General features: G+C 40.6%; 1 long non-coding RNA gene across 1 annotated transcript in view; it reads left to right on the forward strand.

Moving 5' to 3' along the window:
• LOC108429791 overlaps window positions 1–18710 on the forward strand; it is a 55517-nt gene extending 36807 nt beyond the window's left edge. Inside the window, exon 3 of the long non-coding RNA XR_001858035.1 lies at window positions 18589–18710. This is a non-coding gene — a long non-coding RNA (uncharacterized LOC108429791). The remainder of the gene's footprint in view (window positions 1–18588) is intronic.
• Window positions 18711–21049: the final 2339 nt, after the last annotated feature.

Here is a 21049-nt window from a genome sequence, read left to right on the forward strand (position 1 = left end):
ACAAATTGAAAACTAGCCAGATTTCACAACAGCATGTCACACATCACTTTTGCAGTGGAGTACAGCCCTCCAGCAGTGGACTGTGGCAGTAGGAGCAAGTGACTGGAAATTAAATAAACTGTGAATACACAATTTACACAAAGGATTCACAAGCTTATCGGACAGGAAGAGCTGATCTAGGATCTGTTCATATCAGTAAGAAAATTGTAAATAAGACAGGAATCTGGTCTTAAATCCATAATGTATGCAGTGAAATGACAGTGTATTAGGTATGCCTACATCCAACCCTGTGCTTGATAGACTTGTACCAGCACAACACACAATAGCATGCTTGTTAGTGCTCTGAAAAAAAAAATCATGGTTTTCTTTCATTAAATTTTTGGTCCAAGCATTATTTTGTCTTTTTTTTTTTTAGAAGATGGCAAATTCTATAAAGCTTTCGTTATTGAAAGATATGAGAAAATCAAGCTCCACTTTTGCTTCAGATCATAAAATCTCCACAAGTTTTGGTCCATCCTTCTATGATAAGAAGACAATTTGTTGCTATGGGTCTTAAAGGATGCAGCCGGCAAGAAGCTGCAACTGTGAAAAGGAAATTGACATTTGAGATGTGGAGTAAGGTTTTATAGGCTGAGTCTTAATTTGTAATTTATATTTCTCAGACTGTCAAAAACTAAAAATGCAACCAACTTTTAAGACTAAACTTCAGAGGCATGGAAAAATATCCCTGTAGACTTCTCTGAAAAACTGAAACTAAGTTTAGAAGCCAAAATAAAGGCAAAATGTGGACACTCTAAATACTGAAATGTTTGTATTATATTTAGTTGCTGAAACATTTTCTGTTAAATACACTGTTTTTTTTGCTGACATGAAAAATGAATAACTGATACTTGATGGCAGTTTTGATTAGAATTTTAAAAAATGAATGGTGGTCTGTGACTTTTGGACAATACTGCACATGGTGGTCCCTTTCTGTTGATGTAGTGACCTACTTAAGTAAGTGTATGAGGACAGGGCTCTCCAGGATGCTGATCATCCATGTTTACTTCTTAAACACTGAAATTACACTGTGCTCAAAATAACTCAATAGACCTCAAATCTTACTCTGTCTGACTGCAGAAGAGTACATTGATTTCAAGATTGAAAGCAGGCAGATAACATCACATTTCTAATGTAGAGAATGTGAAAAGATTCTTTAGTTTGTATAGGAGCTCTTATTAGTTTTGGATAACTGTGTCCTTCTTGCAAGCTGGGAACTGACACAATAATAGTGCAGTCTACAGAAACATGTACCAAATAAGTCTGTGAATGTTTTCTAATTTGGATTTCAGATGAACAGAATTTTCTATCTCATCCTTACATAATCCTATCAGCTCCATTATTACAAACAATGGCTGCCATTTGGGATGCACTGATGAAATATTTTTAAATGCTGTACAGCTCTTCATACACAAGGACTCTCTTCCTGTATGAAGTGCTCTTGGTGAACCCACTCAAATACATTTTGACGAGCTGTCATGGTAGCTGCTCCTCCCTTTAAAAGGACTGGGCCTTGTCTAGGCCTGATATATTTTGTTTTGAATAAACTAGCATAGACTCATTGTTCGCTTTATAAGAAACACTCACATTGTACTTTGTCACTGGCCACTTTATCAGAAACACCCACCTTGTACTTGCACTCAGTGGTCACTTTATCAGAAACACCCACCTTGTACTTCCACTCAGTGGCCACTTTATCAGAAACTGCCACCTTGTACTTCCAGTCACTAGCCACTTTGTCAAAAACACCCACCTTGTAATTCCAGTCATTGATCACTTTATCAAAAACACCCACCTTGTAATTCCAGTCATTGATCACTTTATCAAAAACACCCACCTTGTACTTCCACTCATTGGCCACTTTACCAGAAACACCCAACTTGTACTTGCAGTCACTGGCCACTTTATTGGAAATACCCACCTCGTACTTCCACTCACTGGCCACTTTTAACAGAAACTGCCACTTTGTACTTCCACTCACTGGCCACTTTATCAAAAACACTCACCTTGTACTTCCTGTCACTAGACCACTTTAGCAGAAACACCCACGTTGTACTTCCACTCAGTGGCCACTTTATCAGAAACAACCACTTTGCACTTTCACACTTTGGCCACTATATCAAAAACATTCACCTTGTACTTCCAGTCACGGGCCACTTTATCAGAAACACCCACCTCACACTTCCACATTTTGGCCACTTTATCAGAAACACCCATGTCGCACTTCCACATTTTGGCCACTTTATCAGAAACACCCATGTCGCACTTCCACATTTTGGCCACTTTATCAGAAACACCCATGTCGCACTTCCACATTTTGGCCACTATATCAGAAACACTCACCTTGTACTTTCACTCAGTGGCCACAGAAACAGCTTTATAGGTCTAACATAGGCAAATGGATCCGTGACCCATTCTCTACTTCAGTAATCACTGATCAGTTTCTCATCACAGAATCGCTGTTGACCAGGTATTATTTGGATCAATGTGTTTTGTCTGTTATTCTTTATGTGCAGTTAATAAGAGATTAAGCCTTAAAAATAAAAAGTGCCAGGAAGTGTTCCTTGGAATGATGCCAGAGAAGAAGTACTTTGCTTCCTTAAAAACATTTCAAAGCATGTTCTTTAAACTCTCTGAATGAGTGTGAAGAATATTTTAAAAGCTTAAAGAACCCTCAAATTATGTTGTTTTTTAAGGTTTTTCCTAGAACTATATATCCAGGCCAAGAACCATTTAGGGGGCTGTATTTTTAGGGGTGTGAAGCTGGTCCTCTTCTTTTTCACGCTGTGTTTTTCAGTAACTAAATGACATGCATGGATGTAGGGTGAGTAATAAAGAGAGTAATGGAGACTGAAGAGAGAAGACGAGCATGAGAGAAAATATCTCTGGCCTCTTTATTCCTACTCTCGCAAGTAAATGACCCTGAATGACCTCTTTATACCCATAATCCGTCAGTTCCCTCGGTGCTGGACGGCAGCAGCATCCCACTGCTGTCTCTCATCTTACCACTACTCTCTCTCTCTCTCTCTCTCTCTCTCTCTCCCTCTCCCTCTCCCACTCTCTCTCTCTCTCTCTCTCCCTCTCTCTCTCTCTCTCTCACTCTCTCTCTCTCTCCCTCTCCCTCTCCCTCTCCCTCTCTCTCTCTCTCTCTCTCTCTTCTCCCTCCCCTCCATCTCTTTCTCTCTGGCTGTTTGCCTGGTATTGTCATAACACAGTGTATCTGAAAGTTCTGAAGCACCGTGACTCCTCTTTTAACACCATTACCTCTGAAACATACACACATACAGGGGTAGAGAGAGGGAGAGAGAGAGCTCAAGGTGAGTGGGTTCTGGGATTTGTGTCACACTTGATCACACTCTAGTGTGATGCAGGGTGGCAGAATTTTGGCTGAGCTTGTGCCTCATCTGTTGGCCACCGCTACATCTGTTTATGATGCAGTAAAGACTCTGTGTGTATGTGATACTTTCAGCTCTTATTTCCATTGTCTGAGTATTTTGAAAGTAATGGACCAATAAAAATGCATATAAGATACAAGAAACATAAGAAGGCACTGGGTTTGATTCCCCAGCCGGGTAACCAGGGTTCTTTCTGTAAGGAGTTTGCATGTACTCCTGTCTGAGTGGGTTTCCTCTTACAGTCCAAAAATATGCAATCAAGCCAACTGGAGATGATAAATTGCTAAAATCCGATATGTGAATGTGTGTAAACATTATGTAAAAATTATCTTCATATATATGTGAGTTTTATTCTGTTTACATGTAGGTATATACATACAGTACTATACTACAAGTGCTATATAAAAATAAAGAATTATAATTATTATTATTATTACAGTTTTAGGCACCAGAAAAGATTAGAATGAAAAAAGTTGTTTATCTGAGGATTAAAACATAGAATAAGTACAAATAACATTAAGACAAGAAATAATGTTATGTATGTCAGTATATTTAACCATTTCCAAACCTGTCCTTGAGGAAGCCCAGTGTTATTTGTAGTTACCATCAATACATTATTTGGCTAATCAGTGCTTCATTAAATCAATTCAGGTGTGCTGATGAAGGAATTGAACAAATCCATGCAATGTCTGGGGCATGGAGGAGAAAACTGGAACCAAACTTTGTTTCTCCAACTACATTTACATTTACGGCATTTGGCTGACGCTCTTATCCAGAGCGACTTACAATTTGATTGTTTTACACAGGTAGGCGAAGGTGGTGTTAGGAGTCTTGCCCAAGGACTCTTATTAGTATAATGTAGGGTGTTTACCCAGGTGGGGATTGAACCCCAGTCTACAGCATAGAAGGCAGAGGTGTTATCCACTACACTATCCCAACCACCAACTATCATGTTAAATTATATAAGTCTATGCAAAAGGCCTGCAGTGGTGAAAACAGTCATTGAGACTTGAGCCATGTTGCAGAACACACTGACCTTGTCCGCTGAAAGCTGTCCACACCTCAAGCTCCAAGCGAAGGTCACTGTGGCTGCGATCCTTCATTTTAAGAACAGACAGAAAGACGTCTTGCTCATCAGCAAAGCATAAAAGCATCTCCTAATGATTAATGCACAAATGATCTCAATCTGATCGAAACGCTGTAAGAAGAAAAAATGAATCTTGGTGTAAACGCAATGAGGCACGGAAAACAAATTCCTTGATTTCATTTGCAACGACTTTCTTTCGCTTACTTGACGGATGATGCCGTCGTGCTTTCTTGAACCGTCCCCTTCTGGCACGTTTGTTTTTGTCAAAATCCCACCGAACATCCATAATTACATTCCCCATTTTGTCGGGCCCTCAATACAGTCATATATCACCATTATGACAATTTTATTCATTTCCCTTTTTCTTTAAAGTGTCACATAAGCACGTTCAGAAAGAAAGAACACTCTTGAATAGTTGGACAAGACTAATCACTCAAATTCGTTTTGTTTGGAGACGTTCCGGGTGAGGAAAGAATGCATGTTTGGGTTTGTGTTTGATGTTGTGTCTGCAGGGAGCGTCTCCTTGCCTTTGTTCGCATGTATGCCCTTGGTATTTAAAGAGGCCTCCCGCAGTGAGATAGTGAACTATTAAAGCAGTAATCATGGGGTGTGTAATTATTGCAGGCCTCAGCAGATCAAGGGACTGAAAAGAAGAGGGAAATGATAAAAACAACAAAGCCATTCGTGGCCAAATCAGTGAGGGACACTGGTGGGCCAGAGAGAAAAATATTCTAGACAAACCATACCCTATATGGACAAAAGTATTGGGACACCTACACATTACACCTATAGGAGCTTTTATGACATCCTATTCTAAATCCATAGGCATCAATATGCAGTCATTTGCAGTTATATTGGCTTCCGCTCCTCTGCGGATCTTTCTAAAAGAGTGTGGGGTTGAAGTCAGCACTTGGCACCCTGCTCACTTTATGTGGTCTGTGTTACAGTGATTCCTAAAAGCTTCCACCTCAATAATACCACACTCACAGTTATTCATGGAATATCTAAGGAAAGAAGTTTTGCAAAATGACTTGTGTTGCAACACTGGCACCCACACACAAGTACAGTGAGTACCACACTTAAATTCAGTGAGCTCTTTAAAATGACCCATTCTTTCACAAATGTTTGTAAAAGCAGACTGCGTGGCTAGGTGCTTACATTTTATACCCCTGTTTCAATGGGACTGAATAAAACACCTGAATTCAATGATTAAGAGGTGTCCCAATATTTTTGTCTATATAGTGTATACTGAACATGCTTTATTATTACAATTGGATTTCAGCACACTACTGCAGTGATGCTGCAGGGAAATTCTATCAAACTTTCTAGATTTCTGCACAGTTAAGTCTTTCAGAGGTAAACAGTCATTCATAGCAGTGCACTGTTCTCAGAACTCGGAGAATTGTTCACAGTGGAGGTGATAGGCACCAGGCATGTGAAGAGTTTTTGCCTCTATTGCCTCTAAAAGAGCAGTCAGAAAAAGCTTAAATAAAATAAAATAGTTTAACAATACATTTCCTTACATTTGAAACATTGCTTTGACAGTTTTGGGATCAGATTTCGGCTGAAATGTATTTTTGAAACATTTATGGTGGAAAGACATTGCAGTGCAAATTAGTCCTCAATGAACTACCTACTAATTACATCTTTAAATCCATGACCCCCACTTAAATATGTTTACCTGTTGCTTCTTTACTGTGTCAGTGCAAATGATGGAGAAAGCAGCAGCAGCAGCAAGCCGCTCGCTGTTTGTTTGTGTCTTACAGTAACAGAAGAATGTGTGTGCTTGTGCAAGTTCACAGAGTTCAGTTCAGAAACAACGTGTGACCCAATTAGTTCAATATATAATCCACAATATTTCAGTCACTTTATAATCTGCTAGGACTTCAAAAGTTGCATAGTCAGAGCTGGTTTAAGGGGAGCTTGCCCACTTCCTAATTCTATCGTTACATCAAAACCCTGATTGCAAAATGCCAAAAGGAGCGCACCTGCAAGCAAGTCATGAAAGTAGACAAAAGGCTAAAAACAAGAAGTTAAATAGTTTCTTAGCAATTATCCAAGACCTTCCTTTAATTTTGGAAAGTAAAAGGATGCATATCACAAAAAAGCAAAGCACATTTTTAATTTAATTTTATTTTCTTACAGCATACGTGTTCACACATAGGGCAAGATGGAGGCAGATGATCCGCTGTGGCGACCCCTAAAGGGAGCAGCCGAAAGAAGAAGACAGCATACATGTTTTGGGCAGTAGGACACTAGCACTATTACTAGCATAGCTACTGAATGCTGATTGGCTATGGTTACTGCTGCAGTGCTGATGAGATGATTGGCACATGAATATGTTTAAGCATTTACAAACTATAATTTTGCTCAGTCATTTATTTTGGACTCACTCGGGAGCACCCTCTAGCACTTGGCACACCTGGAAGACATTATAGATGACAGTTTTTCTTTCTGCAAGTTTTCTGGTAGTGTAATCAAAGCTTAATATAATGCAAAAAGTGGAACCACAAGCTTGTCCAATAATATCAGACATCTTAAGTTGGAAGTCAATTATATCAGACCTGGGGGAGTATGGTTTTACCTGCTCTGTAAGTAACGTCAGTCAGCAACCACTGAAGTTAAAGACAGGGGTTTGGCTGAAGGCTCACTGAAATAAACATTAGAATGTACACGGAATCTATAATATATACAGAGTGAAAGAAAGTAGTTACAAAAGTTAGGATACCCACCTACAATATGGATTTGTGGCAAATTATGGTCAGTATAGTTGGCTATCGAGTTTTTACTCGATTGTTAGTTAGCTGTCTACCTTTGGGTTTACATGAGGCAAAGGAAAGGGGTTAGTCTAGCACTGACATTACTTAACCTTACCTAATTTGCCATATATTGTCAGTTACAATAAGTTAATGTCAGTGAAAAGGTCATATAGTGTTGATCACAATGCAATTTTATGTCCCTCAAGTCCTCAACTTGTAGATGGAAATTAAGAGAGTACATCCTTTTTAAAGGCCAGTCACTTGATTTCCATCACTTTAGAAAAAAATGAACTGATTTATCTCTCATTATTTAGTTTTTGTAAATCTGAGTTAAATTGAATGCATTACTAAACACAGGAAGAGAAGGGGAGAACAAAGCTGAAGGAGACTGACAGGACTGAAGAAGCAGATCAAATGAAGATCAGTGATCAAGAAGACAGAGAGTAGTTTAAGCCTTCAATTAAAATTAATACTGCGTTTAATTGAACTCTATCTCCTTAAAATATCAAGCTTATTACATTCTAAGGCATATTATTCAGTAACTACATGGACTTCAGTACAAACTGGTTGAGTTATTTGCAGGTCATAGAATTGTGTAATAGAACTTTCCTGTGGGTCCAGGCCTTTTAAGGGGTTAACTGAGAAAATCTAATCTGTCACTATGAACATGAAATTCTGTCATCTAGCTTATTATATATGCCTACAGAGCAAAATTACACTCTGTCTGGTTGCCACAACTGAAATCTGAACTATTTTATAATCTGTGTACTTGGATAAAACATTACTATTATTATTATTATTATTATTATTATTATTAATATTAGGACCTTGCAGCATATCCAAGGGAGAGGAGATAGCGTTGTATTACGTCAGTACATTTGCTTGATCTGTGCCTGTTGTAAGTGAATGAATATAGCATTTAAGTCATACTACATCTGTGCTTTATACAAAATAGACAGATCTACTCTGTGCCAGTTCGACCAAATATCCATTTTTGATACATTGTCCAGCTTTTGTTTCTCTAAAACGTCATGAACAACAAGCTTTTTAGGGCCACTAACAACAAAAGCAAAAGAAAATCTCCAGGGGGACCATGCCCCCACAGCTCCTTAGTACAGGCTTGGCTCCCCCATCTATGAACCTTTAGTGACATCCCTGGGTGTATGTGCATGACTGCGAGTCATCCCTTAAAGCCTGAAATAAAATTTTAAAAGTCAAATGTGTCAAGTCAGATTTTGTGGGAGTTTCTCAGACCACATTATTTGTCTTTACTCATTAACATCACATGCGCAGGCTGAAAAACCTCTGGCTCGATGTTTAGGTCTCAAATGCAAAATCAACATTATATTGATGATGATGTCCGTAATAGGTTATTCATTCACATCCTCTGAAGACATGTCCTTCACAAAGTTTTGACTGACAGAAAAAGAAAAAAAGAAATGACTGCAACATGTCCAGGCCAGGCCGCCCCAGCAAGTTTAACCTGAGACTAACCAGACTGTTAGATGCTAAAAGAACTCTCTAAGAAACCCAAAATTTCATCACATGATCTATAGGTAGCACTTGCCATTGTTGATGTAAAGGTACATCTGCCATTAGGAAAACACTGCGCAAATTTGACCTACATAGAAGGAGCACCAGAAAGAAGCCTTTCTGTCTAAAAGAACATCAGAGCAAGACTAACATGTGCTAATCAATGTCTAAACAAAGACCAGGACTGCTGGAACAATGTGCTATGGACAGGCTTGTTAAAGATAGTTGTTTGGCTATACTACCAGAATCCATATTTGGTGAAAACCAAAGACTGTATTTGATGAGAAGAACCTCATACACTCTCTGAAGAAATGTTATTGTTTGGGAGTACTTTGCTGCCTCAGGGTCTGGACAACCTGCAATCGTAGAATCAACTCTCTTATAGCAGTGTGTGCTTGAGGAGAACATAAGACCATCTATAAAAAAAAGTTGAAGCTGAAGAAGTGGCTCACATACAAGTAAATCCAACAAGGAAGAAATAGAGAGGTGGAACGGCCTAGTCAAAGCCCATATCCAAATCACATTTAACTGCTGTGGGGCATTTGAAACCTGTTGTATATACAAGAAACCCCTCTAACATGGCATAGTTAAAAGAATTATGCATAGAAGAATGGGCAAACATTTCTCCAAGATAATGTTAGGAGCTGGTAGACAGTTTTAGGATATGCCTGTATAAAGTTGTTTCTCCCAAAGAGGGCGGTACCAGTTACTGAAGCAAGGGGTGTACTTACCTTTTCAACAAAAATGACACTCAGTTGAGTCAATTTTTTTTGTTCTGTTATGTAATTATGTAATGTTCTATTATGTAATATTTATCTATATTTACTGTTTAACTGAAGATCATATACTGATATGTCCACATACGTTAAGGAAACATTTCACAGGGTGTACTTAATTCTTCACATGACTCCACATTCTTGTTTTCTAAAGTACAAAAAACTTCAAATTGCTAAAAAGTGTATATGTATTTGTGTATACACTCACTGGTCACTTTATTAGGTACACCTTGCTAGTAAAAGGTTGGACCCCCTTTTGCCATCAGAACTGCCTTAATTCTTTGTGGCATACTTTCAACAAGGTGTTGGAAACATTCCTCAGAGATTTTGGTCCATATTGACATGATAGCATCACGCAGTTGCTGCAGATTTGTCAGCTGCACATCTATGATGCAAATCTCCCGTTTCACCACATCCCAAAAGTGCTCTATTGGACTGAGATCTGGTGACTGTGAAGGCCATTGAAGTACACTGCTCAAAAAATAAAGGGAACACTCATATAACACATCCTAGATCTTAATGAATGAAATATTCTCATTGAATACTTTGTTCTGTACAAAGTTGAATGTGCTGACAACAAAATCACACAAAAATCATCAATGGAAATCAAATTTATTAACCAATGGAGGCCTGGATTTGGAGTCACACACAAAATTAAAGTGGAAAAACACACTACAGGCTGATCCAACTTTGATGTAATGTCCTTAAAACAAGTCAAAATGAGGCTCAGTATTGTGTGTGGCCTCCACGTGCCTGTATGACCTCCCTACAACGCCTGGGCATGCTCCTGATGAGGTGGCGGATGGTCTCCTGAGGGATCTCCTCCCAGACCTGGACTAAAGCATCCGCCAACACCTGGACAGTCTGTGGTGCAACATGGCATTGGTGGATGGAGCGAGAAATTATCTCCCAGATGTGCTCAATCGGATTCAGGTCTGGGGAACGGGCGAGCCAGTCCATAGCTTCAACGCCTTCATCTTGCAGGAACTGCTGACACACTCCAGCCACATAAGGTCTAGCATTGTCCTGCATTAGGAGGAACCCAGGGCCAACCGCACCAGCATGTGGTCTCACAAGGGGTCTGAGGATCTCATCTCATCTCAGCTCAATGTGAACCTGCTTTCATCTGTGAAGAGCACAGGGCGCACATTAGTCCACATCCGGTTCTTATTAAAATAGCCTCAGCTTATTTTGAAACTAAGAGGGAGAAAGCGAGGGGCCCATTTCTCTCTTGGGACCTGGAACTTTAAACCTGGGCCCCTTTACTTAAGCAAAACATTGGATTCCATATGAAGTGAAAAATCAGAGTTTTTATATCAAGACTTAGACACTTCATGAGCTTTGTGACATGGTGCATTATCCTGCTGGAAGTAGCCATCAGAAGATGGGTACACTGTGGCCATAAAGGGTGTACCAAAGTGTACCAAGAAAATATCCCCCACACCATTACACCACCACCACCACCACCAGCCTGATACAACGCAGGATGGATCATGTTGTTTACACCAAATTCTGACCCTATTATCTGAATGTCGCAATTTAAATCGAGACTCTTCAAACCAGGCAACATTTTTCCCGTCTTCTATTGTCCAATTTCGATGAGCCCGTGCGAATTGTAGTCTGTTTCCTGTTCTTAGTTGACAGGAGTTGCACCCGGTGTGGTCTTCTGCTGCTGTAGCCCATCTTCTTCAAGGTTGGACGTGTTGTGCATTCAGAGATGGTATTCTGAATTCCTTGGTTGTAACAAGTGGTTATTTGAGTTACTGTTGCCTTTCTATGATCTTGAACCAATTGTCTGCCCATTCTCCTCTGACCTCTCGCATCAACAAGGCATTTTCATCCACACAACTGCCGCTCACTGGATATTTTCTCTTTTTCAGACCATTCTCTGTGAACCCTAGAGATGGTTGTGCGTAAAAATCCTAGTAGATCAACAGTTTCTGAAATACTCAGACCAGCCCGTCTGACACCAACAACCACGCCACGTTCAAAGTCACTTAAATCCCCTTTCTTCCCCCGTTCTGATGCTCGTTCTGCACTTCAGCAAGTTGACTTGACCACCTCTACATGCCTAAATGCATTGAGTTGCAGCCGTGTGATTGGCTGATTAGCTATTTGTGTTAAGAAGCAATTATTACCTAATAAAGTGGCCGGTGAGTGTATGTATTTGTTGCTAAGCCTTTACTTTACAGTTCTGATATCATTGTGTATCAACAGTAAACACAGTCTTACCAGCACCATATTGGTTTCCACCTCTGTATGTAAAAGTAGTCTTAGCACAGTCTGTTTGAAATACTTCTCTAGGTCTCTTCCATATAAACAGTCCATCAGATAAAGAACTTTATCAAAGTTTACCAAAGGCTAAATGATTCAAGTATCCAAATACTTTTTTGCAGCAACTGTAGATGTAATTCACTGTGTAACTAATTATAGTATGTAATTACAGTAATTAAATGTTAAACTGAAACAGGGCCATGTGTGAATGTATGGCATCAAGCTAAAGTCAAGCGTCATCTTTTCATTCGGTTACAGTTTAAGCTGCCTCTTAACACACAAGCCACGCAAATAAGCCACCTAGGTTATCTGACTGTGAACGAGTCCTTGACCTTCCTTTCAGGCAACGCCGAAGAGCCTCTTTAACATGTGCTTATCAGTTCAGCTCGCAAACACTTCATGCTGATATCTACTTATACTTATGTGAATATTCGACAAAGAGCACTTCACAGATTTTGGTAAGCTGATTTTTGACAGCATATGAACTATGTTTCCCACCTGGAGCATTCCTATTAAGTTTTTGTTTGTAGAAGTCCCAGGGCATAACGACAAAAATAAAAAATGTATAAGTGGTTTGACAGTGGTTTGAGTCTAGACCGAGACCTGTTACACATCGAGTCAATGCTGAGACTTTATGGCGAGACAAAATCCAGGACCAGATTACATTTTTCTTTCAGAATATGCTAATAACATTGTATCATGCATTTACCCATTAATTCATCAGAAATAATATATTAATAAATAATATACCTTTATACATTTCTGCTGTGATCAAATTCCCTTGTTCAGAATTTCTATTCACTACCAGCTTCACTACGAATTAAAGCCAATGTTATATTATATAATCCTATCCCACTTTCTTAGCGCAATACTCTTGAAATATTATAATTTTGGACAGAATCTTTTTCAAACTGACACTCTGCAATGGTGCTTCATGCAGTCCTGTAGCAATGTTGACCACCCCCAAAACAGCAGTGCCATTGATGTACCCCTTTCTGTACCCAATGCGGCATCTAGTTATGTATACATCTATGGTCGAAACGACGAGCTGTGCGTGTTACTGTTTCTCATCACTATTAAAGACCACAATTTGACTCCATATGGAAACGGTGCTCTGACACAAACAGGAAATCTGCCGTAAAGCATGCCGTCAGGGCTGGTGCATGAGGAGACTGGCCACTTCCTATTTCCCCTACTACATCAAAAGCATGACCGCAAAAGACCAGATGGGAGTAAATGGAGCTCAACAGCCAAAAACTAAAAGTTTCAATCTTTTGCCCAGAACTTTTGTTTAATTTTAGAAAGTTAAAAGTAGTGTGTGTTCACTAGTGTGCATGTATGTGGGTGTTTCACTGCACGGATGGGTTAAATGCAGAGGTCTAATTTCACAGTGACAAATGGTTGTAAATTCTAACTCTTAGTTTCGTGCAGCATAGTGACGTCAGATTGATGCGCAGTAGCTTTAGCTCGCATGTATCAATATTACCACTATAGATCTTTAACAAACTCGTTCAGAGAATTCAGAGGTATCAGGGAGAAAAATGTTCACAGGACAAAACGTATCAGATCCTGAATGTTTTTATTTAGCACAGGGTGTGATAGAGGCGATTTTTCAAAAACGTTGTTCGTTCTGGCCATAGAGGAATGGAGCTTAGACCCGGAGTTAATAACATAGGCATAACGACGACTACAGAATGACACGACTACAGTGGTCTATATCTCAAATTTAAAAGTTCTTAAAATATAACAGTGGTGTTAAAATGGTTTATGCTATTCTGTGTTCATGAAATTGTGTTTTACATTAAAAATGTTTAAGCATTTCTAAAATGTTTGTGTTCAATTGCTCCATCTTAACCCACTCACTTTGGACTCGCTCGTTAGCGCCCTCTAGCGTTTGAGAAACATTAAAGAGTGGCACTTTTCCTCTGAGACTCTTTCCGAGGTCTACAAAGGCGTAGATGCTGCTCCTGAACTGGGACGCGCCTGCTGACTGCACTGATAAGAGCTCCTCTCATCACCGTTACTGCAGATATAGCCCTGCAGGTGGATGAAAACCCAGCAAAATGGAGCAGAATGACCACAAAATATATTAAAAGACATGTAAACGCTTTAGATGCGTCTCCAGAAAACACTACGAGATGGACTAAATCCGTATAACCTTCATTTCTCCAGAGTTCAGATCATTCCAGGATGTGGTATTTTATAAAAACTACTAAAAGTGGCTCCCGAAGCTGCCAAAGCTCCGAAATAATAAACTCCTGCATATCAAGCTCAACTTAGTTTCTTCCTCGCCATCTTCTCATTGGAACTTTCCGTTCCACCTTAAATGGTGCTGCGGTCACACCGAGGCGCCTTTAGACGTAGAACGAATTTGGAAAGTTCCGGTAACCTCAATAAATGCCTTAATTTAACTCAATGAATGTGTCAGTTTACCTCAGTAAATAATCCTTGATCAACAAATTACTCAGACCTTTGCTTGGAGATGTTTACTGAGCAGTTAATGTGCAGCACCGCGATACGATAATCCGCCATTGGAGCTGCTGATCGTGTCTCACTGGCCGAGCTAACGCTGCGTCCCAAACCACACACTTCTGCACTTCACCTGCTACACTAATGAGTGTACTTCTAATAGTGTACGCGCCAGTTTTGTACGCTATTTAGTGCCCTACTATGCGGTTTGGGACACGAAAATAATATCGCAACGAGAAATGACAGCCGTTTGGATTACAGCTTTGTTTTGTTATTAGTACAGCCACAAATCGAATGAAACCATGAGTCAGTCCACTCAAATACATGGTTACTGCGCTTTATACGTTTAAAACGTGCTTCAAAATGTGTTTTACAAACCGCCACAACACCGCCAAATGAACTTGAAGCTGGCAGCCAAATTGGTGGCCGCACTGTGGTGGCGTCATTGAAATACCATCGATCGGAGACTGCAGGTGTAACCCACTCAAAATATTAATAACCAAATAAGTTGTAATCCACTCAAAAAAAAAAAAAAAAAATTATTAACCTCCCCAGAAAATTATAGTAAACTACATTAATTAAAAGAAAAAGAAATAGATGAATAATAATTATAAATAAATAAATAAAAGGAAATGAATATGGGGGTAGTTTATGCTGTTGCACCGCGCTGCAGCACATGCTCAGTGAGTACGGGGTGAACCCAGCAGATTGGAGGGAGAGTAGAGAGCTCGTCAGCCAAAACACAGTTTTCATCCATATAAACTCACTAATACCTTGATTTTATGCTAGGTAAGCATGTTAAAGTATATTTGGTACAGTATTTTGGAAGTTCTATAACTTTTAAACGGTACTGTTATGCTGTTTTATCAAGGTTGCTAGCGGCAGTGCGGGCTGCTGCTTCGTTGGCTGTAGGCTAAGCTGCTAACAGACATGTTGGTAATTTGTGCAGAAGTTATGTGTTAATGTTAATAATACACAGTGTTAGTCGTAAAATAATGAATATTTCTTGGTTATTGCTCATGCATATATCTGAGATGTGTATTTTTTGGAGAATTTGGTAAATAAGCACACTACAATGTAAGCTAGCGATGTTTTTTTTTTGTATTTGTTCATATCGCTTTATGCTGTTAACAGTTAAGAGTCTGTACTGTACGATTTATTGTACTAATGTGTTTGGTGATTTAGCTGTACGTTTATTAAGTAGTGTAAAGCAGTTCGGTCGTAAAGTTTTACGCTGTTGCACCGCGCTGCAGCACATGCTCAGTGAGTACGGGGTGAACCCAGCAGATTGGAGGGAGAGTAGAGAGCTCGTCAGCCAAAACACAGTTTTCATCCATATAAACTCACTAATACCCTGATTCTATGCTAGATGGGAGAGATCTTGCTCTGTGGGACTACTGTGCTGTGCCTTATGATGATGATCGACTGCTGATGCCATGCAAACGGACCCGTGAGGATTTGTTGCTGTTTTTTTTTTTTTTTCAAGATTTTTTTTTTTACCTGCAGGTGAAAATTTTTTTTTTGAACAAAAAGGCCTAAAGACTATTTTTTTTGTATTTCGGTATAAAGGGACTGTATTAAGGTGAACCCCACCCACATTGACGTTCAATTCATTGCATTTGTACATTGAAAGTAAAAACAAAAGTTCCTACCACGGTATGCTTGGGCCTGATATTTCTTTATTCAGACTCTACGGTAGTACATTGCTATCGGACCCACATAAAACAAGTTCTCGTTAATCCCTTATTGTATATACAAGGTGGTTTAGACCTTGTGTACTAGGTTACACAGGCATTACAATGTAGGGCAAAGTTATATATATAGAGTGACGTCATAATGGCCAATTGTGACGTCATCAGAACAGTGTCTATATAAGGGCCTGCAGAAGATCAATTCTTCATTCCTGAACTTTGCATAGCAGTGAAAGGGCAGCGTCTCGTACAGTTGCAGTAGATACTGCATGTTTCAGTTTTGGAATTTCTTCCAGGTAACTCTGTGATCTGTTCATTGCATCATCCCTTTTCCATTAAGGCGGGCAATTAACAATGGAAGGCCAGTTCATGGAGAACATGAGAACCGTTCTAGAATATTTGGACGGCAAGTTCTCTCTTATTGATGAGCTCAGAATCCGGGTGGCTTTGAACAGGATTGAGGTTCATGTAAAGCACCTGAGCGAGCAGCTACTGACTGAGAGGATGGACAGACAGAGAGAAAAAGAACAGGCAGAAAGAATTAGAAAGCTGGAAAGAGAACAGTGGACGGCCAAGGTGGCCAGCCTGGTGTCACAGGTGCAGAAGCTCAGTACTGACCTGGCGCTAAAGGACTGGCAGTTGGACCGAGTCAGAAAGATGGAGGAAACGGCCAGAAATAGAGCTGAGAAGTTGAAGGACCGAGAGATTCTGGAGAAACGCATAATGGTGGAGGGGCCCCAACAAAACAGCAAAAATACATGGTCAGAAAAGATGACAAAATCTGCTAAGGAGCTAGACACAACAGATCTAGAAGCTCAGATGACGTGCATCCAGAAGATCTTAAAGGTGAACGATCAGCTACAGAATGAGGTCCTGATAAAAGCTGAAGAGATTGAGAGGATGAGGAGGAAGTTTAAAGCAGGACAGAACAAGCTGACGAAGATCCAGAATTTGTCAGATGAGCTCCGCTCCAAAAATCTGGAGGTGAGCACCAAGTACAAAGCAATGATGAAGGAGCGCGAACAGGAGATAATAAGAGATTCCAAAGCTGCGATTAAGGAAAGCGAGGACAGGATCCTTTCAACGGTCACTCTGGTGGTCACTAAGAAACACAGAGTGATGCAGGGGCTGCAGAAACGTGTGAGTCCAAGCCAGAGTGACAACATGAGCAAGGAAGAAAGGCAAAAGAAGGAAAAAGAGTTTGAAATACAAAACAAGAAAGCGAAGAGCAAACAGAGGAAGAGCTTCTGGAAAACACTGTGGTGTTGCAAGTAGAGAAAAAGAACATCTATAACTCAGATGAAGAAGCCCATCCAGAAGCTCTTAGTGGCGAATGAGCAGCTACAGGATAAGCTCCAGATGAAAGATGAAGAGATTGAGAAGATGAGAGAGAAAGAAGTGGAGAAGTTGAGCTCGAATGAGCTCCACTCCAAAACTCGAGGTGAACGCCATGTACAAGGCCATGATGAAGGAGAGAGGGAGGAGCTGGAGCACGAACAGGAGATAAGGGATCCTGTAGCTGCGATTACGCAGAGCGAGGATAGGATCCTATCAGCGCTCACTCTGGTGGTCATTAAGAAACACATAGTGATGCAGGAGCTGCAGAAATGTGTGAGTCCAAGCCAGAGTGACATGAGCAAGGAAGAAAGACAAAAGAAGGCAAGAAAGCTTAAAATGCAAAGGAAGGTGGAGGAGAAACTGAGAAAGGATGCCTCAAAGGATGAGAAGCAATGAGAGGAAGAGCTTCTGGATAAGCTCCTGATGAAAGATGAAGAGATTGAGAAGATGAGAAAGAAGTGGAGACGTTGAGCTCAAGTGAGCTCCACTCCAAAGAGAGGATGAGCTTCTGGAAAACACTTTTTTCCCCATTTAAAACATCAATAAACAACATTAATAAACACTTTCATTTGTCTCCTTATGTTTGTCAAAGTGATTATAGGCCAACAATGCTACACTATAAAAGAACACATTGCTATGAACAGAAGAAACTGAATTCTAAATAAACATGTAATCTGGTTCATTTTTCTCTTTATTTTCTTTCAATACTTATTTTTATGCAGAAGTTTTGTTTGAAAGGAAAACAACAAAACTTCACTTGGCCGGGGCGCCCAAACTTTTGCATATGAGTGTATGTGTTCTGCTGTGTTTTAGGTTTGAGCGATTACAGGAGTTGTTCATATAATCTATATTATATATTATCTTGAATATTTGAATATTCTGTAGCATAAAGGAAAGATCAGGATGGGAATATGGAGTCAACTAATCTTGCACTATTGCAAACATTGCATGTCTTTTAATTTGCTTTTATTTTTACTTAAATAATCCACTGGTCAAACGAGCGGTGCATTAAATCAGAGGAAACGGCGCTACCATCATCATAAAAATGAGCTGGTCAAATCTTTCAGTTAAAGAGAATTTTTATATTTTGATCATAAGACCACTAAAAATCTAAATTTATATGTTAACAATGGAAAATAACAGTAACAGTGACTAGAAAGTGAACTTGAAGAAACTTGGCTTGCCGCCCACTGTAACATCATGAAAACTATGTTAACGGACAATCAGGCCCCCGTGTCCACCTGAACTGAGGCGGACAGAGTGCGCCTGTGCTGAGGTGACTGGGTGAGTGATCAACGTTCAGCTGAGCAGGAGCAGCGGTTGGATCCGCTTCTGGAAACTTCGGAACGCTTCAGAACACGTTTGGTGAGTAATGCTTGCTTTATTTGACATACCAACAGTTTTAAATGGGACGTTTACCCAAACATAATACTACAATTAATTAACGTTGAACTTTGTGTTGCTAGCCAGCTATCTACTTAAGTTAGCTGGAAATGAAGTAAATTCCGTGGTTGCGTCCTTCGGAGGCTGCATTTGAAGGCTGACTGCATCACAGCGGTGTGACCAGACTGTCCCATTTCCGAGGTTCACTGCTTGTCTGCAAGAATTCAAAAATATGCTGGCGTCAGCAGAGGATCGAACAGCGGCTGAGGAGACACTTTTATATGGATGTACTGGGTTTAAACCCAGTCGAATTTTTAAAGAAACAAATATTAAAAAGTTTTATGTAAAATATTTGCTTGATGTGTCATGATTGGCCCCTCCCAGTTTGGTCCATGTGTGTTTTTGGTTTGGCCCATGTGTTTTTGTTTTAGTGCAGCCCCCTCGTTTCATGACTCCACCCCTGACTGTCTCCACCTGTTTCCCGCCTGTCCCTCATTTACCCTGTTATTTAAGCCCTGTGCTTTGGCCTTTGTTTGGCTGGTCTTTCTTTATGTACTGTTTGGTGTTTGTTTCTTTCAGCCTCTGTTGTTTGTTGATCCTGTTTTCATTTTGTCATGTCTGTCCCTCCTTCTCTCCGTGTTAGCTGTTTGACCCTGGACTGTTTTGACCATGACCCTGGATTTGCTCTTAATAAATCTCACTTATCTCAGCGTATTCGTCCGCCTCCTCGCTCTCCACATTACGGAAAGACCAGCCGACAGAGGACGCGGCAGGTAAGCGACACACTGGCATGTGGCTGTTCCGCTGGGACGAAACTCGGGCTGTTTCCACCACCGCCAAGCCAGTAAAAGTGAATTCCCATAGCGCTGAGGGTACAAGGGCGTCTCGTCGGTCCCGTAGGAAGGCGAAGGACCATCCCGTCTTCGGTTTGGACGACGAGTGCTCAGGTAAGTGCCTTGGGTCTGCCCCTCTAGAGCAACGCTGCAGGGAGAAGCAACCTGCAGCGCAAGACGTGGTTAGACGGACGGAAACAGCAGATAACCCGTACTGTGGTATTCGGCTTGTTCTCAAGCGTTTGGCTGGTCTTTGTTTCTTATGTACTGTTTGATATTGTTTGCTGTTTGTTTATTCCAGCCTCCGTTGTTTGTTGACAAATGTGTTTGCTGTTTGACCCTGGACCGTTTTGACCATGACCCTGGATTTCCCCCTAATGAATCTTGCTTATCTCAGCGTATGTGTCCGCCTACTCGCTCCACATTACATGATGTTTATGATGGCCATGAAGCTTTTTTTTTCGTGTGTGTTGCTACAAAGCATTAAACCATCAGTGTAAATAAATAACTACATCAAGTTAAGATCCCCTGAATAGACTATTAAATAAGACTAATATCAAACCAGAGGAAAACAATCACAGCAACACGTTCTCTGTGCATCACCAACCACACGGCCATATCTACACACAAACGTCACATAGACAATACGCACCACACAAACACAAGTGTGAATCTCTGCGATCCCTCCGTTATATAATCATATCCCACTTTCTTAGCACAATACTCTTGAAATACATTGCTCAAAAAAATAAAGGGAACATTTAAACAACACAATATAACTCCAAGTAAATCAAACTGTCCACTCAGGAAGCAACACTGATTTACAATCAATTTCACTGCTGTTGTGCAAATGGAATAGACAACAGGTGGAAATTATTGGCAATTAGCAAGACACACTCAATAAAGGAGTGGTTCTGCATGTGGGGACCACAGACCACTTCTCAGTACCTTTCTGCTTTCTGGCTGATGTTTTGGTCACTTTTGAATGTTGGTGGTGCTTTCACACTCGTGGTAGCATGAGACGGACTCTACGACCCACACATGTGGCTCAGGTAGTGCAGCTCATCCAGGATGGCACATCAATGCGAGCTGTGGCAAGAAGGTTTGCTGTGTCTGTCAGCGTAGTGTCCAGAGGCTGGAGGCACTACCAGGAGACAGGCCAGTACACCAGGAGATGTGGAGGAGGCCGTAGGAGGGCAACAACCCAGCAGCAGGACCGCTACCTCCGCCTTTGTGCAAGGAGGAACAGGAGGAGCACTGCCAGAGCCCTGCAAAATGACCTCCAGCAGGCCACAATTGTGCATGTGTCTGCACAAACGGTTAGAAACCGACTCCATGAGGATGGTATGAGGGCCCGACGTCCACAGATGGGTGTTGTGCTCACAGCCCAACACCGTGCAGGACGCTTGGCATTTGCCAGACAACACCAGGATTGGCAAATTCGCCACTGGCGCCCTGTGCTCTTCACAGAT

This window comes from Pygocentrus nattereri, chromosome 12 (genome assembly GCF_015220715.1).
Source record: "Pygocentrus nattereri isolate fPygNat1 chromosome 12, fPygNat1.pri, whole genome shotgun sequence".
NCBI classification, from domain to species: domain Eukaryota; kingdom Metazoa; phylum Chordata; class Actinopteri; order Characiformes; family Serrasalmidae; genus Pygocentrus; species Pygocentrus nattereri.